Here is a 16,264-nt window from a genome sequence, read left to right on the forward strand (position 1 = left end):
CGGTAAATTTCCATGGTAAGTTAAGCTTGGGAATTTTGGAAATATTCCATACTGGAAACTTTCCATGGAAATAATGGGAATTATGGAAATTAATGGGAATTTAGGAGAACTAACTGGGAATATATTATTTCCAAGCATAAATATAAACAGAAATCATAAGAAAACCTCCATGCAAAATGTTTTCAACAGATATTTCAACAGATTTATTAGTAAGTACAGTAGAATAGAACACGTTTCAATAACTTGTTTCATGGATGAATAAAAACAGAAATGTTGAGTTCAATATTACCATCCCCTAACCCCGCTCATTCAAAAATGCCCCCTGTCCAAAAATCTCCACAAAGTCCCATCCAAAAGGTTAAATGAAAAATGCCACTTATCCTCCAAAACGTCCCATTAAACATGCAAATCTTCCTTCAAGCAATCCTCTTTTCTCATTTTTGCTCAGTCAATAGACTCTTCCTGGACCTCATCATCATCCAACAACATGTCCACTTCCTCAGCATCCAACTCTGAGTCTTCCTCTTCAGTGTCACTTTCCAGCCTTGTTGAGGATGGCTCTGTGTCAGGCTCAAAGAGCCGTAGGTTTGCCCGAATGCCAACCAGCTTTTCCACTCTCACATTTGTGAGCCTGTTGCGAACCTTTGTGTGGGTGTTCCCAAACAGTGACCAGTTGCGCTCAGAGGCGGCTGATGATGGTGGGATTTGGAGGAGGATGGAGGCTACAGGTGCAAGGGCCTCAGATTCACATAGTCCCTTCCACCAGGTGGCTGCAGATATGTGCTGGCATGACTGCCATATTCCATCCCCTTTCCAAAGGCCTTGCTTTGCCAAACTGCCTAGAACTTTGCCTTTATCGAGACCCAGGTGGTCAGACATGGCTGTAATGACCGCATAGGCACCGTTGATCTCTTCCCCAGAAAGTATGCCCTTGTCATATTTGGGGTCCAGCATGTATGCTGCTGCATGCACTGGCTTCATGCAGAACTCCCTCCGCTGTTCCAATGACTTGACCACAGCCGTTTCCTCTGCTTTCAGTAGTAGGGAAGTGGGCAGAATTGTCTGGATTTCTTCTTTGAGTTCTGCAAAAAGGCACTGGACATCTGACAAGATGGCACCATCCCCCTCTATCTTCGCTATTGCTGCTGCAATAGGTTTGAGGATTTTCTGACTGCTAGATACTCTTTCCCAGAACACATCATCCAAGATGACCTTCTTGATGTCACTGTCGATGCCTACAGACTGGGATATGGCCATCTCTTGCAGAGACTCCTTTCCCTCCAGAAGGCTGTCAAACATGATAACAACACCACCCCATCGCGTTATGCTGGGAAGCTTCAGTGTAGTACTCTTGTTCTTTTCCTTTTGCTTTGACAGAAATGTAGCGGAAGTTACTTGTTTGCCTTTAACATATTTCAGAACTTGCTTCGCTCTCTTATTCAGAGTGTCCATTGTTTTTAGTGCCATTATGTCTTTTAGGAGAAGGTTTAGTGTATGGGCAGCACAGCCAATAGTAGTTACATGAGGGTAGGTCTCCTCCACATGTGCCCAGGCAACCTTCATGTTGGCTGCGTTGTCAGTGACCAGTGCAAAAACCTTATCTGGTCCAAGGTCATTGATGATCACTTTTAGCTCATCTGCAATGTATTGGCCTGTGTGTCTGTTTTCCTTTGTGTCTACACTCTTGTAGAACACAGGCTGAGGAGTGGTGATTATGTAGTTAATAATTCCTTGTCCCCTGATATTGGACCATCCATCAGAGATGACTGAAATACAGTCAGCTTGGTCAATGGTCTGTTTCACCTTTGCTTGAACTCGACTGAACTCTTCATCCAGTAGATGAGTAGACAATGCATGTCTGGTTGGGGGAATGTATGCTGGTCGGAGAACATTCAAAAATCTCTTCCAGTTCACATTGGATGTCAGCATCAGGGGTGAGCCAGTTGCATAGATTGCACGAGCGAAACACTCATCTGCGTTTTTCTGGCTAGTGTCATCCATAAAATCAAAGAATCCTCTGATGCCAGAGGGACCAGGAGCTGATGAGTGGGTATCTGATTCTGATACAGCTGAAACAGATTCATTTTCCCCTTGAGTGGAACTCCTGGCTGCTGCATGTATTGGGTCTTGAAGAATTTTTTTGCACTTTGCAATGTGCTGCTGCATTTTTGTGGCATTCTTCACGTACGTTTTATCACAATACTTACACATATATACTAGGGGTGCAACGATATTCGTATCGATATTGAACCGTTCGATACAGTGCTTTCGGTTCGGTACGCATATGTATCGAACAATACAACACTTGTAATTTATTTTATCAATTTTCCTTCTGACGATGCTGTCTGTGTTGAGCGCTCAGTGAATCTGTGTTCGACTACTCCGCCTAGGCTGCACTGTCGAGCGCAGATCCACTGAGCGCTCAACACAGACAGCATAGTCAGAAGGAAGAGCGCAGGGCAAGCTAGCGAGACAGAAGTTAAGCTCTCCTTGCAACAGGCAAATTGAACCTCATTCAGATCTGGCGTATTTGGAATTATTTTGGTTTTCATGTGACGTATGACCCTGAAGGTAAGCGAGTCATGGACTAAAGTAAAACAGTATGTTGGATGTGCCATGCAATGCTCAATTACATTGGTGTGAACTAGTGTGTTAGCGCAGTTAGCTCGTTAACGTGTTGGCCGTCTAGCCCCATGCACGGAGCGATCGGCGGTAGCTCGTTAACGGAGATTTGCCGTGTTGTGGCGTTAAGGTCATTTCAACGAGATTAACCTGAAAGCACTAGTGGGAACACAACGAATATGACTGCACATTTACGCCGACATCATCCTAGTGCAAAGACAAGTGGAAGCAGACAAAAAAAAGCAAGCATGCTACTAACTTTAGCCGAGTCATTTAGACAGCTGTTAGCACATGATTCTCCTTATATGTTTAATATGCTGCTGAGAATATAGCCCAGAAGAAGCGGATAGTATAGCTTTTATTTTGGAAAGAGCCATTTCTCTGTAATAAACTCTCTTTTCCAAAGATGAGTGATTCCTCAATCAGATACAGGGCTTGCAATATCGCTAGCCCGACGTCCCGGAGCTAGCGATTTTTTCAGTCGGGCTACCAAAATCTATCTCTTCCCTGCCCGTCGGGCTATTGTAGGAAAAATATATGTCAATGCTTTTGCATTCTTTCAGAAATGTAGCTGGGTAATTATGTCATTGGCATCGGTGAGCCACTGTCAATATGTGACATATTGAAATCGCGTTTGAATTTGTGCTTGTTTTTTTGCTTTCACTTTGCAATCGTGCGAACTGTGTATAGAGAGCGACAGCACTGATCTGTGAGTGATGATAATTTGTGCACCAATTCCTCTGACATCGTCTTATTAATCGCTAGCTTACTATGCAAACATGACAAGTGAAATCTCCCGCAGCTTAAACATGTGAGAGGTTGATCGCGCAGAGAATCGCTGAGCTTATGTGAGTGCATGTGTAAAAGCATTTCAGTTCTGCTGAGCCAAATAAGACAGGTCGGGGTGAAGAAGTGACAGCCAAAGAAAAGCTTACCACAAAACGGAGAAGTTATGACAAATCAACCATGGTGACATATTCTGGGCAGATAGCACCCACTCCACTGGTTACTCCACTATAAGGCAAAAAGAAAGTGCAGCTTTATGGTTTATATGGACAAAAGAATTTCTGTGGCTGCATTATGATGAGCTATATAACCAGGGCTGCACATAAGTGGTCCACAGGTGCGCATTCGCTGTCAAAATAAAAAACACGCACAAGGGTTAGGGTTAAATTTAAAAACTGTACTTTTGAGTTAAAATATATATTTATAATTTTAATAAATGACAAATTAAAAATGCATGAACATTTTTTTTGTATCGAAAAAATATCGAACCGTGACACAAAAGTATCGAACCGAACCGTGAATTTTGTGTATCGTTGCACCCCTAATATATACAGATTTCCCTTGTACATTAGCTGGTGTAAAATGTCTCCACACATCAGATAGCGCACATGGCATTTTTCTGTAAAATAAAACAAGAGCTTGTAAAAATGCTAATGCAATGCAAGAGATCGTAATAATACAATTGCAATATGATAATAAACAGATATAAATAGTAAGGCTAGCTAAACAACTGGAATGATCTTCAAAACAAAACAGCCAAATGAGGAAGCTAGCATTTTCTTTATGTTATACTAGCTATGGCTTATTTAGCATCTAACAGATGCTAGCATTTTATTTAGCATCTAATAGATGCTAGCATTTTATTTAGCATCTTATCAAATTGCTATCTACCAGATTAATACATTTTATGTGATATTCACAATTTAAACATTTAATAAATATATTTTCCCATAATATCATCAAAACTTACCTCACTTGTTAAGTCCACAGGCTCAAATGTGTGCCTTCAATACACTTTGTCCTTCAGGCTCAAAAGTGTGGTCCATGTGTACATGTGATGGAGGCATGCACAGTGCCAGTGGTCTCAATAGCCATGCAGCAAGCATGTGCTCTGTACACGTGATTAAGGAATGGCATGGATATTCAAGTGTATTTGAATTGCATTTGTTTGTTTTTGTCAATATTATGCTAAAATATACTTTGCTCAACTATATTTAAGTTCCCTAAGAAGAGCCAACCTTCAATTTTGAAAATTCCCAGTTTATTCCCATAAATTCCCGTTAATTCCCGTTAATTCCCATGGAAAGTTTCCATCTTTGAAAATTCCGGGAATTTTGCAACCCTACAGTCAAGCAATGGAACTGGATTCGCCACTGACGCCAAGTGAACTCCAGGAAGCCCTGATAAGTATGCCCAATAATAAGGCTCCAGGTCCAGATGGCTTCCCTGCAGAATTCTACAAAGAATTCTGGACAATTTTGGCACCAGTATTCCACGGCATGTTGCAGGAAATCGAGGAAAATGGCAGACTACCACCAAATATGAATTCTGCCAACATTAGTCTCCTGCTAAAACCAGGCAAAGACCCTTTATTTCCCTCAAGCTATCGTCCAATTTCTCTTTTAAATGTAGACCTCAAAATAATCTGCAAAGCTCTCTCAAAGAGATTAGAGAAAATGACCCCCCTCTTAATTCATCCTGACCAAACTGGTTTCATAAAAGGTCGGCACTCCTCAACAAACACTCGTAGATTACTTAATTTAATAGACTACTCATACGATAAAAACATCGAAACCACAATATTATCTCTAGATGCAGAAAAAGCATTTGACAGAGTTAACTGGAAATTTTTATTCGCAACTTTACACAAATTTGGTTTTGGAAACTCTTTCATAAACTGGATAAGAATATTATACAATTCCCCAACAGCTCGTATCAGAACAAATGACCAGACATCCTCCAGCTTCTGTTTCCTGAGGGGCACCAGACAGGGATGCCCACTCTCCCCTTCACTTTTTGCAATTTTTATCGAACCTCTAGCAGCAGCATTTAGACAGGCTACAACAATTAAGGGCATAAAATGTAAGAACATAGAACATAAAATCAGTCTCTATGCGGATGATGTGTTGCTTTTTCTGCAAAACACACAAACCAACCTCTCTGAGGTAATTACTTTAATAAACTGGTTTTCAAGAGTTTCAGATTATTCAATTAACTGGCCAAAATCTACAGTTCTCCCCATTAACTGCTCCTTCCATAATTCTTCCTCTGCCCCACTGCAATCCGGAAATATTAAATATTTAGGTATTAATGTCTCTCCTAAGCTTTCAGACTTAACTAAATTAAACCACATCCCACTTCTAAAGAAAGTAGAAGGCGATCTGACTAGATGGAAATCTTTACCCATATCACTCATGGGAAGGGTCGCCACTATAAAAATGATGATCTTGCCAAAAATAAATTACTTATTTTTGATGATCCCTAACAAACCATCAAAAGATTGGTTCAGATCTCCTGATTCATATATTTCCAAATTCCTTTGGAAAGATAAACCCCCGCGTATCAGCTTAAAAACGCTACAAAGAACCAAGGATAGAGGAGGATTAGATCTGCCTAATTTTTACCAATACTTCTTAGCCAATCAGTTCATCTCAGAATGGTTAAAACATACCTTCTTAGTTGAACCCTGGCTAGATGTTGAACAGGCACTATGCAAGGATCTAGAGATTTCAGACCTACCATTTATTAGCTCAAACATCAAAAGACATGAATGCTTTAAAAGTATCAACATCAGCTTTTCTCTGACAGCATGGTGGGAGTTTCTAAAAATAACGGAGTCTTCATTAATCCCATGCAAACGTACACCTATCTGGAATAACCCTGACATATTACAAAACAATAATATGATTAATTTCCCAGAATGGAGTTGTAAAGGAATTAAATACTTAGAACATATATTAGAGGGAACAGAATTTATTCCATTTGACAGACTAGTTGAACAATATGGGATCAACAAGACAAGGTTTTTAGAATATCAACAAATTAAATCCATAGTAAAAAAGAAATTTAACCTCAGTCAAGTTGAATTACAAACACCACTAAGTGCGGCACATTTTCTTACTCTTAAATCCCCCAAATTATTATCTAAAATATACAGAACACTTTCTAAATTAGATGAATCAATATCCCTTCCTATTGCAAAGCGGGAAGCAGATTTATCAGTCAGCTTAGACCAAAACTTCTGGTCTCAGATTTGCTTAAAAACCTTTAAATTAATTAAAAATCCCAGTCTGCAATTAATACAATACAAAATACTACATAGAGTGCACTATACAGGTCATCGGATGTTCAAGATGGGCTTTACATCTTCCAACAACTGCTCACACTGTCAAGGCAATACACCAGACAATTACATCCACGCTCTTTGGTTCTGTCCACCAGTGCAAAAGTTTTGGCGCGAGATATGTGAAGATTTATCAAAGTGTCTGAAATGTAACATTCCAACTTCCCCCTTAGTGTGTTTGTTGGGCAGCTTAGATAATGTCACTTCAGAAAAGAATATAGCCCATATGGTTTTCACTGCCCTATGCATAGCCAAGAAAACAGTCCTCATGAACTGGAAAAATAAAAATAATCTTAATTCTAACCAATATAGAAATTATCTATTAGATTACATTAGTCTTGATACAGCCTCTGCCACCACATCAGATCAATTGCTCTGGGCTCCTTTTATCAGCTCCATCACCTAGTGGGGGTGGGGGGTCATAGTTTGGTCCCGCCTTCACTGTTGTGATTGGTGTGGGGGTAGGGACAGGCTTAGGGCGTCGGGGGGTTCCCCGGAGGCATCTTCCTTGGGGGGCTCAACCCGGGGTAGCGGTCATGTCCGGTTGGGGGCTCTGTTGGCTCTCAGGTGACTGTTTCCTCGCGGCTGCGTGCAGCGGGGCTAGGGGAGGGTCTGTGCTGACGGACGTGGGTTACTGACCTGGTAGCCTGGCTGCCCCTGGGTGGGTCCGGGATGGGCGTGAGGTTCTGGGGGCGCTCCGTCTCTAAGCTGGGGCCCGGGCCGGGCCTCGGGGGCTTGGGTCCTGGTTGGTGTGTTGCCGGGGTTGTGGGCGGGTGGGTGCATGGGGGCCCAGCCCTGGAGCAGGGTGCCGCCGGTGCGTCGAGCCACCTGGGGGGCTCTTCAACTGGTGGGGGAGATGGTCACATCTGCAGGAGCTTTCCTCTCTTCAGGGACTCTCTCTGCAGGAGGGGGAGATACAGGAGAGGTGGAGGAAGATCTCAGCCTGGGCGTTTACTGTCTTATGTAGTCTGGAAGATGAGTGGATGGTGGGGTGGGTGCAGTTTTCTCTGTGGTGGGGTTGGGTGAACTGTCCCGGGCTCTGTGGGGCCGGGAGGCGCTGCTGCACTGGGCCCCGGTCTGGATGGGCCTGGGCCCCCTTTCCCTGGCGGGTCGCGGAGTGTGGGAGTGCCTACTGGGGTCAGCGGGGGAGCTGGCCCCAAGGAAGGGTTACCTGCCCCTCCCTTCCTTCCCTCCCCATCTCCAGCTGCCTCCCTCTTCCCGCTCCACCACAACCAACCACACATGCAGGGCCTTGGAGTAGGGGTATGTCACCAGGGTGCAGAGGAGGGCTAGTAGGAGGAGTTGGCCGTCCGACTGCGGTCTGGGGTGTGGGGCCTCCCTGCTGCTGCGGAGTCGGGGTGGTCTGCCTCTCCCCACCGCAGGGAAAAGGGTAACACCACCTGGGTCTGGGTGCGGTTCCCCCCTCCAGGGGCAAGGGCACCTAGACCCGGTTTGTAGAGTACGCTTGGGGAGTGTGATCGTGTGTACAGCGTCTCTTTATGTCTGTCTCCACGTTGGTTGAGTGTGGAGTGAGTGCATATGAGAGCATGAGGGGGGGAATGGATGTTTGTGTCTGTGTGTGCCTGTATGTCTGTGCCTATATGTCAGGTTGGGTATCAGACACCACCTCTCTGGGGACACCTCAGCCCCTCCAAGGTTTGGAGGCCTATCTCCACCCACCACCACTTCCCCTGCCGGTGGCGGACTCCCTCAGGTATCGGTGCGTTGGTGGTTCTTTGTGTCTGGGGGTGGGCGTCCAGGTACACACCGGCTCACTCCTTGGCGGCCGCTTATCGGGGCCTGGAACCTGGGGCTCGCTCGGTCCACTTCGGAGGTGGGCTGCCCCCGGCCTCTCGGCCTGGGGCTCGGTCACTCAGGCACAGCTGGCTGCCGGCGGAGCTCACGGGCGCGTCACTGCAACTCCCCCTGGCTTCTGCTCCGCGGCTGCTGGGTGAACCCTCATCTGGGACTCTCCTCAGCTCTTACTGGGACAGTGGCGCGGCTGCCCCTCTGTTGGTCTTCCATGGTCTCTTGTGTTCTGGGGGCCTCTGGATGTCTGGAGTTTTGATCTCCTCCATACCTGCTTCATACCCTGGAGGACGGGGCTGTGGCCCTCCCACACTCCCTAGCAGATCGTTACATGGAGAAACCTTTGGAATACAAGCACGCTGATCCACACAGGTATGCACACGGGTGTTCACTGCTCGTAGACTTAAATTACACCTTTCTTGGCTACTACTTCGAAGCACATCTGTCCTGCGTGCTGCACAACAACATTGAATATTTAGTATTTACTGCTGTTTACACTTAGCTAGATTAATGCGATGGTGTTGTGTTTAGTATGTTGCTTTGTTTTTTTTGTTTTTTTGCTTGTTTTCTATTCTTCTCTCAACAGGTGATCCAGGAGATTTTTATTTTTTTTCTCCCCCCCTTTCTCACTGTCCCTCTCCCCTTCTGTTTTTCCTTTCCTTCCTCTTTCTTTCTCCCTTTCCTATCCCTCACTCATGTCTGTCCCGTCTGTAACATCTGAAAATAAAATATAATAAATAATAAAAACAAAGATCGACCAAATGGACCAATACGGCAATGCCACGATGATCCATTTGGCAAAGTAAATCCATTGGGTATCCTTGTTGGCCTTCAGACAACAATTCTGATGGCTAAAGAACCAAATGGGACAGGCAAAGAAAAAAAAAAAGAAAAAAAAAAAAAAGAATGCATGTTTGTAAAACAAAACAAAACAAAAAATTCTTACTAAGCAGACAACGACTTTATACCAATGTGTTTACCAAAATCATGGTCTATGTATCACTAACAGAAATAATCACATTTTAGTATTTTGAATGAAAATTGTTCTGCTTCTCCTCATTTCATTATTAGTAACAAATCTGTCTTTTCAGAAAACAGTTAGTTCAGTGATGACTGCACCTTCTTATATAAATTAAGTTGTATTTCTCAATTTTAAGAAGAAACAACAAAGTAGAAATGCTTGCATTGCTCAAGTTTTATTTATCTCGTACTTTTTATGCAGCAACTTCATCCTGTACTCTTCTTGTTCTAATGCAAATTTACATTTTACTAACCCACGCAACCTTTGAACAAGTTGTCGCCATCGCAAACCTACTTCATTGTGGGTATTATTTCAAGGGAGGAGGAAGAGATGAAGACAAACTGAGCTTTGCATATTTGATTATTAACTGTCAGCTAAACTTTGTTAAACTTTGAGTTACTTGTGATCAGTTTCTGACTTCCTTGGATCCCAAAAGACAGTATCTTGAGAAGCTCACACTCACAGACTCACATGGGATTAAATTATTCCAAAATTTGAAAAAAATCAAATAAAAAAATGTTTATTCTATGAGAGCACCAATGCAACAGGTGGGGTCGGAAAGTGTGAAGGGAAAGCATTGAACTAGTCTCATCACTCACACACATCATTGTGCCAAGCACAATGATGATTTTTCAACAACAAATTTTATCCTTTTTCTTTGCATTAAGCTGTGGATTTAAATTTTCAGAAGAAATCAAACATGAAAAACAACAATGAGCTCTTAGCTTAGTCCTGCACTCTGTTATGGAAATTTTAACAATAACCTGCAAAATACCCAGTGAGCTTGATTTGAAGTGTGTTTAATAAACAGATTGCAATGTGGAGAGAGCATCCCAGTGAAACACCAGGACCATCTCTGAATTGTGGCCACCGCCCTTACATCTTATATACAGACACACAGACAAAGAACATTCCTCAAACTCTTACACGTTGGCCCCTCTCACGGGGGGGCTATACCTCCTCCCTCACAGAGAGAATTATGACCTTGTTTTCTGCTTAGCCATCACCTAAGGATTTACATCCCTGATAAGAAGAAGGAGCCTCAATATCTGTTTAACGTCTCCCATTACAATGGCCTCACTGTGTTAACTTTCCACATGCATATAAAGTAGTGGCAGGAGTGCTCTTACTATAGTAAAGTGAGAAAGTAATATTACTATAACTAATGTGATATGATTAAATATGTGATTAATACATGAGAAAAGAAATCTGCCACCACAACTCTTATTCTACTAGTACAAATTCAAATATCGACAACTCCAACCAATTACAAAAGTTGCCACTATCAGAGATGTGCGAGCTGTCCTTGTCTTGTGTGTTTTTCTTTTTTTTTCAAATCTATTACATCGAAGTGCTTCTTACAGTCGGATCACACAATTCCAAGGGGAAAAAAATGAAAGCAGGTTTTGTTTCAACACTTTTTTTTCTTTTCTTTTTTTTAATGGTATGGTATTTTTTATGGTATTAAACAATTGAATACAATATATTGCACAATTATATACAATAATATAATACAGTTCAAGTTGTAACATTATGCATTTATAACTGAAGCTGATCAAAATGTAAAAAAAAATGTAAAGGATATGCAAATAATAGTATCTTAAAGGAGTGTGATAAATGTGTCAGTAAGAGATAGCCAAGCTCACATCATTTCAGTTTATACTGCAGTCATGTTAGCTCTGATACTGCTGCTGGCTGCTGGATCATGTGAGGGGATTTTAGAGGATTGAAATTTTAAAAAAAACATTCAAAATGAAGAATAATCAGATAAATAATGGTTTTACTGTTGATTTCTGTTTCCACAGGTGTGTACAGTATTGATCTCATCCAGCCAGACTCAAGGATGGTGCAGCCTGGACTGTCTTTGACCATCACCTGTCAGGTCTCTGGTTATTCTTTAACTGATGACAGCTATGCAACAGGTTGGATCAGACAGCGTGAAGGGAAAGCAATGGATTGGATTTTTCATCAGTGGGGTGCTGGTGGTCTTCGGCAAAATGATGCTTTAAAGGACAAGTTCAGCTACAGCAGAGACACTTCTGCCAGAACAGTGACAATAACAGGACAGAATCTGCAGACCGAGGACACAGCTGTTTATTACTGTGTGCGATACCGCACAGTGGTACAAAACATTGACAGACCTGTGCGAAAACTCGGACACCTGCAAAACAAAAATGATGGAAATATAAAAATGAACAATTTCATGCTCACTTCTCGCCTGAAAAAAAAAAATCCATTAAGAAAATAAATGCATTTTCATAACACTAAAGCTATGTCTTTATGTGTGAGAAACACCAACCCATGTCAGAGTTTAAAATAGATCACAATAAATAGTTAAACATAAAACACAGCAATTAAAATTTATTAAAGAAAAAAAAATCTAAGGTTGCCAGTTCAGCTAATGGAGTAAACAGGTGATTTGACCGTGTGTCTTCATGAACTCTCCCTGCTTTCCTGTCTGCTGTCCCTCTAAAAAAAGGCATCAATAATATTATTTTAAAAATTACAAATACACATCTAATTGGTAACATTAAAACTTTGAGATATCTTTTTTAAAACAAATTTATATATGGAAAGTCAGGAAAAGATTTAAAAAAAAATGACATCAACATGAACATCCTTAGAAAACAACCTGTTATAGTTTTTCTGAATTGCTAAAACACATTTCCTAAAATCTCATCTCTTTGTCTCCAAACACTAAACACAAACTCTAAAATTCAAGCTACTCTTCTAGCATCTTTCTATAGTGATGGTCTGATGACTGGCCTTGTTTTCTGGTTTCCTTTCTTTTAGGTAATTAGTGGGTGGAGCTCACACCCACACCTGAGCAGGCCAGGATCAGGTGCACAATAAAGCAGATTTCCCAGAGCATCTCGTGGTTCCTGTCCTTCATGTATGCTTGGCTATGAAAGCATTTAGTTTTTTTTTGTTTCACACATGCTCACTCTTGCATCCTCTGTGCATTCAGTCATTGGAAGCATGCTATTTTTAGTTTCTTTATGTTATTACACTAAAGTATGTAACAGCCTCTCTTTATTGTTTGTACCAGAAGAATTAAGTCTTCATTATTAGCAAATTAGGCAGTGAATAGAGTGACAAAGGAGTACAAATCTCACAAGAAGTACTACGACTATTTTAACTATGATAAACAGCATTTTATTTTTTCTGTCTTGCGCTTACAGTCATGCTAATTTCATTGTCATGGTAATGACTAAAATCTCTCCTATTTTCTTATTTATTTATAAGAAAATTTCCTATGAAGGAAAAAAAAACTTAAATTTTAATTTGATTTCAAAAAGCATTTTTGCTGAAATGTAGAAATGTTTGAAATGATATAAGGTTCAAAATGTAAAACATGCTTAAACTTGTATTTAATTAATTTCTGGCTCAAATCAAACATTATAATGTGGTTTAAATTTGTGTGGACTCTAAACATGTTGAGAAAATGATTAATTCTAACTGAGTTCTTCCAGTGAGGAGGAGTTAATGCAAAACACTAATGTCTTTGTATCTGCTTATTCACTGTCAACTAAACTCTGTGTCTGTTTCAGCTGCTTGTGATCACACTGAATCTTCTCTTATCAAAACTACTAGTATAGAAGGAACAAATAAAATTGATAATAAAGTTGATATTAAACCATATTCACTAAATAGGTTTGTGTTTATTACACAAATGTAGGTTTTGGACTCATAGGGCATGAGACGAACACACAACTCATCCCGTCCTGTACTCTTTTTCGTTAATGCCAGTGCACATCCTTCTGATTCCCACCCATTCTGCAAATTGTCACTATCACAAATGCACAAATTATCTTTATCTTGGGAATCTTTTTGCTGGGAGGAAGAGAGGAAGCAAAATGTTTATTCATAGGTTCTTTTTGGTCATTGATCAGTGATCATTATTACCAATAGAAGTATGCACTAAAACATAAAAAAGCTGGCTCTACTAACATCACACACAAGGCAAGCTTTACAAAAAACAACTCCTCATTAAGATCATTGTTTTGTAGCAGAAAAAAAACACATGTACAAATTTATGGGCTAAGCCTTTGGAGTGTGTTGAACATAGTGTCTCTAGTGTTGAACATAACTGTTCAACACTAGAGAGCATGCAATGACAAGCCTTTTACCGATTGAGAATAACCACATTTTTTTTGATAATGAGTTCAATTTCTTAAAATCATTTAAAAATGACCTGTATGACAAAGTGCATTAGGCTACAAATTTTTTTAAAAAGCAACACATCATGCCACGATCTAAAGAAAGTTAGGAACAGCTAAGAACCAAAGTCAGTGACATCTGTCAGTCTGGGACTGTGTGTTCTAGACATAACAGATTCGCTCAATTGAACAAAGAATTATAACAATACATTACATTTAAAACAAATTGTCTATATACTGCTAATACCTTAAATGGATCAAAACATAATATATTCAAGAATATGCAAATAATAGTTACTTAAAAGGGAGTGATGTCGCAGAGTGATGTCTGCCTGTCAGTGAAAAGACAGATCAGCTTAAAGATTTCCTCTTTAGCATCAATCATGTTAGCTGTGATACTGCTGCTGGCTGCTGGATCATGTGAGGAGCTTTTAGTAAATTCCCTCATATAAATATATTAGAAATACTTAATTGTCAGATGAATGATGGATGTAATGTTAATTTCTGTTTCCACAGGTGTGTACAGTATTGATCTCATTCAGCCAGACTCAAGGTCTGTGCAGCCTGGACAGTCTTTTTCCATCACCTGCCAGAAACCTGGCAGGTGATGGTTTGTTTGTCCCTATGATAAAGAACATTTTTCTTTTTATATCTAATTTCAATATCTTTCTAATTAAATTGAAAAAAAAAAACCCAAAAAGACTTGAATTTCAAAGTAAATGTTTCATGAAATATGGAAATGTTTCAAATTATATAAATTAGAAAATGTTACAAAGACTTAAAAAAAAAGTAAAATATTAATTTGAGTGCACTAAAAGCACTTTGAGTTATATTAGAGACATACTAAATGTGGTTTAAGTATGTCTAAATTTAACACATGTTGACCAAATGATGCCCAAATTAATTACAATTGAGTCATTCCAGTGAGGAGGGGTTAATGTCTACTTATCTGACAGCAGAGACGATGACAGAGAGCAGTGGACTCAGTTTAACAGTATGCTCTGCCCTGCTTTTAACTGTGTTCTTGGCAGGTGAAGATTTTTCACTTATAATGACTCTTATTATGTTATAAAAGAAGATCACTTTCTTTTATTATTTTTAACCTGACAGATGATGATAGTCAGACTACAAAACAGTCTGAACCAGTGGTTAAAAGGCCTGGAGGATCCCATTAGATTTGAAACTAGATTAATAAAATTGAACTGAATTGAACTGAAACCGTCTCTTATAATTGTTTACATGTTAGGGATTGTGAGGTAGTCACACTCGAACGTCAAGGAAGGTGGTAGGGAAGCAGACTATGCAGACATTTTGGGTTTCCAAGGTGAGCAATTTATTTGCAGTGAACTTAATTTAATGTATAACTTAACAAAACTTTCCCCAAATCAATTCATTTAACAAAACTCAACATAACATGGCTCTGGTGACACAGCTCACCTCTCCTCTCTCCTGCATCTGGTAGAGACTGGCTTTAAATAGGGCCATCAATTTCCCTCCAATTGCCCAGCCAGTACCACTCACTCAACTGAGGGATCTAAAACTCTACTCAGGTTATCTAAAAACACAAAACCTCTACACACTTCTAATATGCACATTTACACAACTAAATGGCAGTATTAACAAAAGGAAAAACATTCAACAAATCCCTTTAAACATTAACACAAACAAAAGGAAGCATCTCTCTGGAAAAAGAAACCCCTCCACATGGTTTGACCTGATGATGTCATGTGTGACATGATCAGGACTTTAAAATGAGGAAATGCCAAGCGGGCGTTTCCCCACACCTGACACTCATGATGACTGAAAAGACAAACAGAGTAAGTATGAACAAATGACTTAATCTGTAACATAATAAAGTATAAAGAAACATAACTTAGTATTTGTCTTAATTTGCAGAATGTTTGATTTGCCGGCAACAAAACGCTTACACAAACAAACCCGGGATAGTGAGTGAAGCAATGTTACTTGACAAATAGCAAATCATAGCAAATACATAGAAACAGAATAATGTGTACAATGTGCAAAAAAAAGGTAAACACATATGGGACAAATGGAGAGAATTACAACTGCTTCTCCACTTTGTCACAGGGATACAGTAGTCCAAGCCACCAAGAGACGTGCAAAAAGACATGGATAATGTAAATTTGAATATGAACATGAATTAACAAATGTGTTTCTACTTCATCTTCCACAGAGAAGTCACAATGTATCATAAATCTATCTGTCTCACCCAAATACACAGATGATTCTTTAGTGTACTATTCAATACCAAAATGATTCAAACTATCAGTACAGCTTAACAACTAGCACGCTTATATTAAACCACATTCACTATATAGGTTTGCTTTTATAACTAGGATGTAGATTTTGGCTGATGCAGTATGAAACAAACAGACAAAACAGAACATAGAGTAAATGAATTGTTTTATTTACAGAAGGAAGCAAAAAGAAGAATGATATGTTATGAATTGTGAGTTTGTATGAGCCTGTTGTATGAACAAAAGAACTCGACATATTAACTCT

The sequence above is a fragment of the Maylandia zebra genome, linkage group LG4 (genome assembly GCF_041146795.1).
Source record: "Maylandia zebra isolate NMK-2024a linkage group LG4, Mzebra_GT3a, whole genome shotgun sequence".
In the NCBI taxonomy this organism is placed as follows: Eukaryota; Metazoa; Chordata; class Actinopteri; order Cichliformes; family Cichlidae; genus Maylandia; species Maylandia zebra.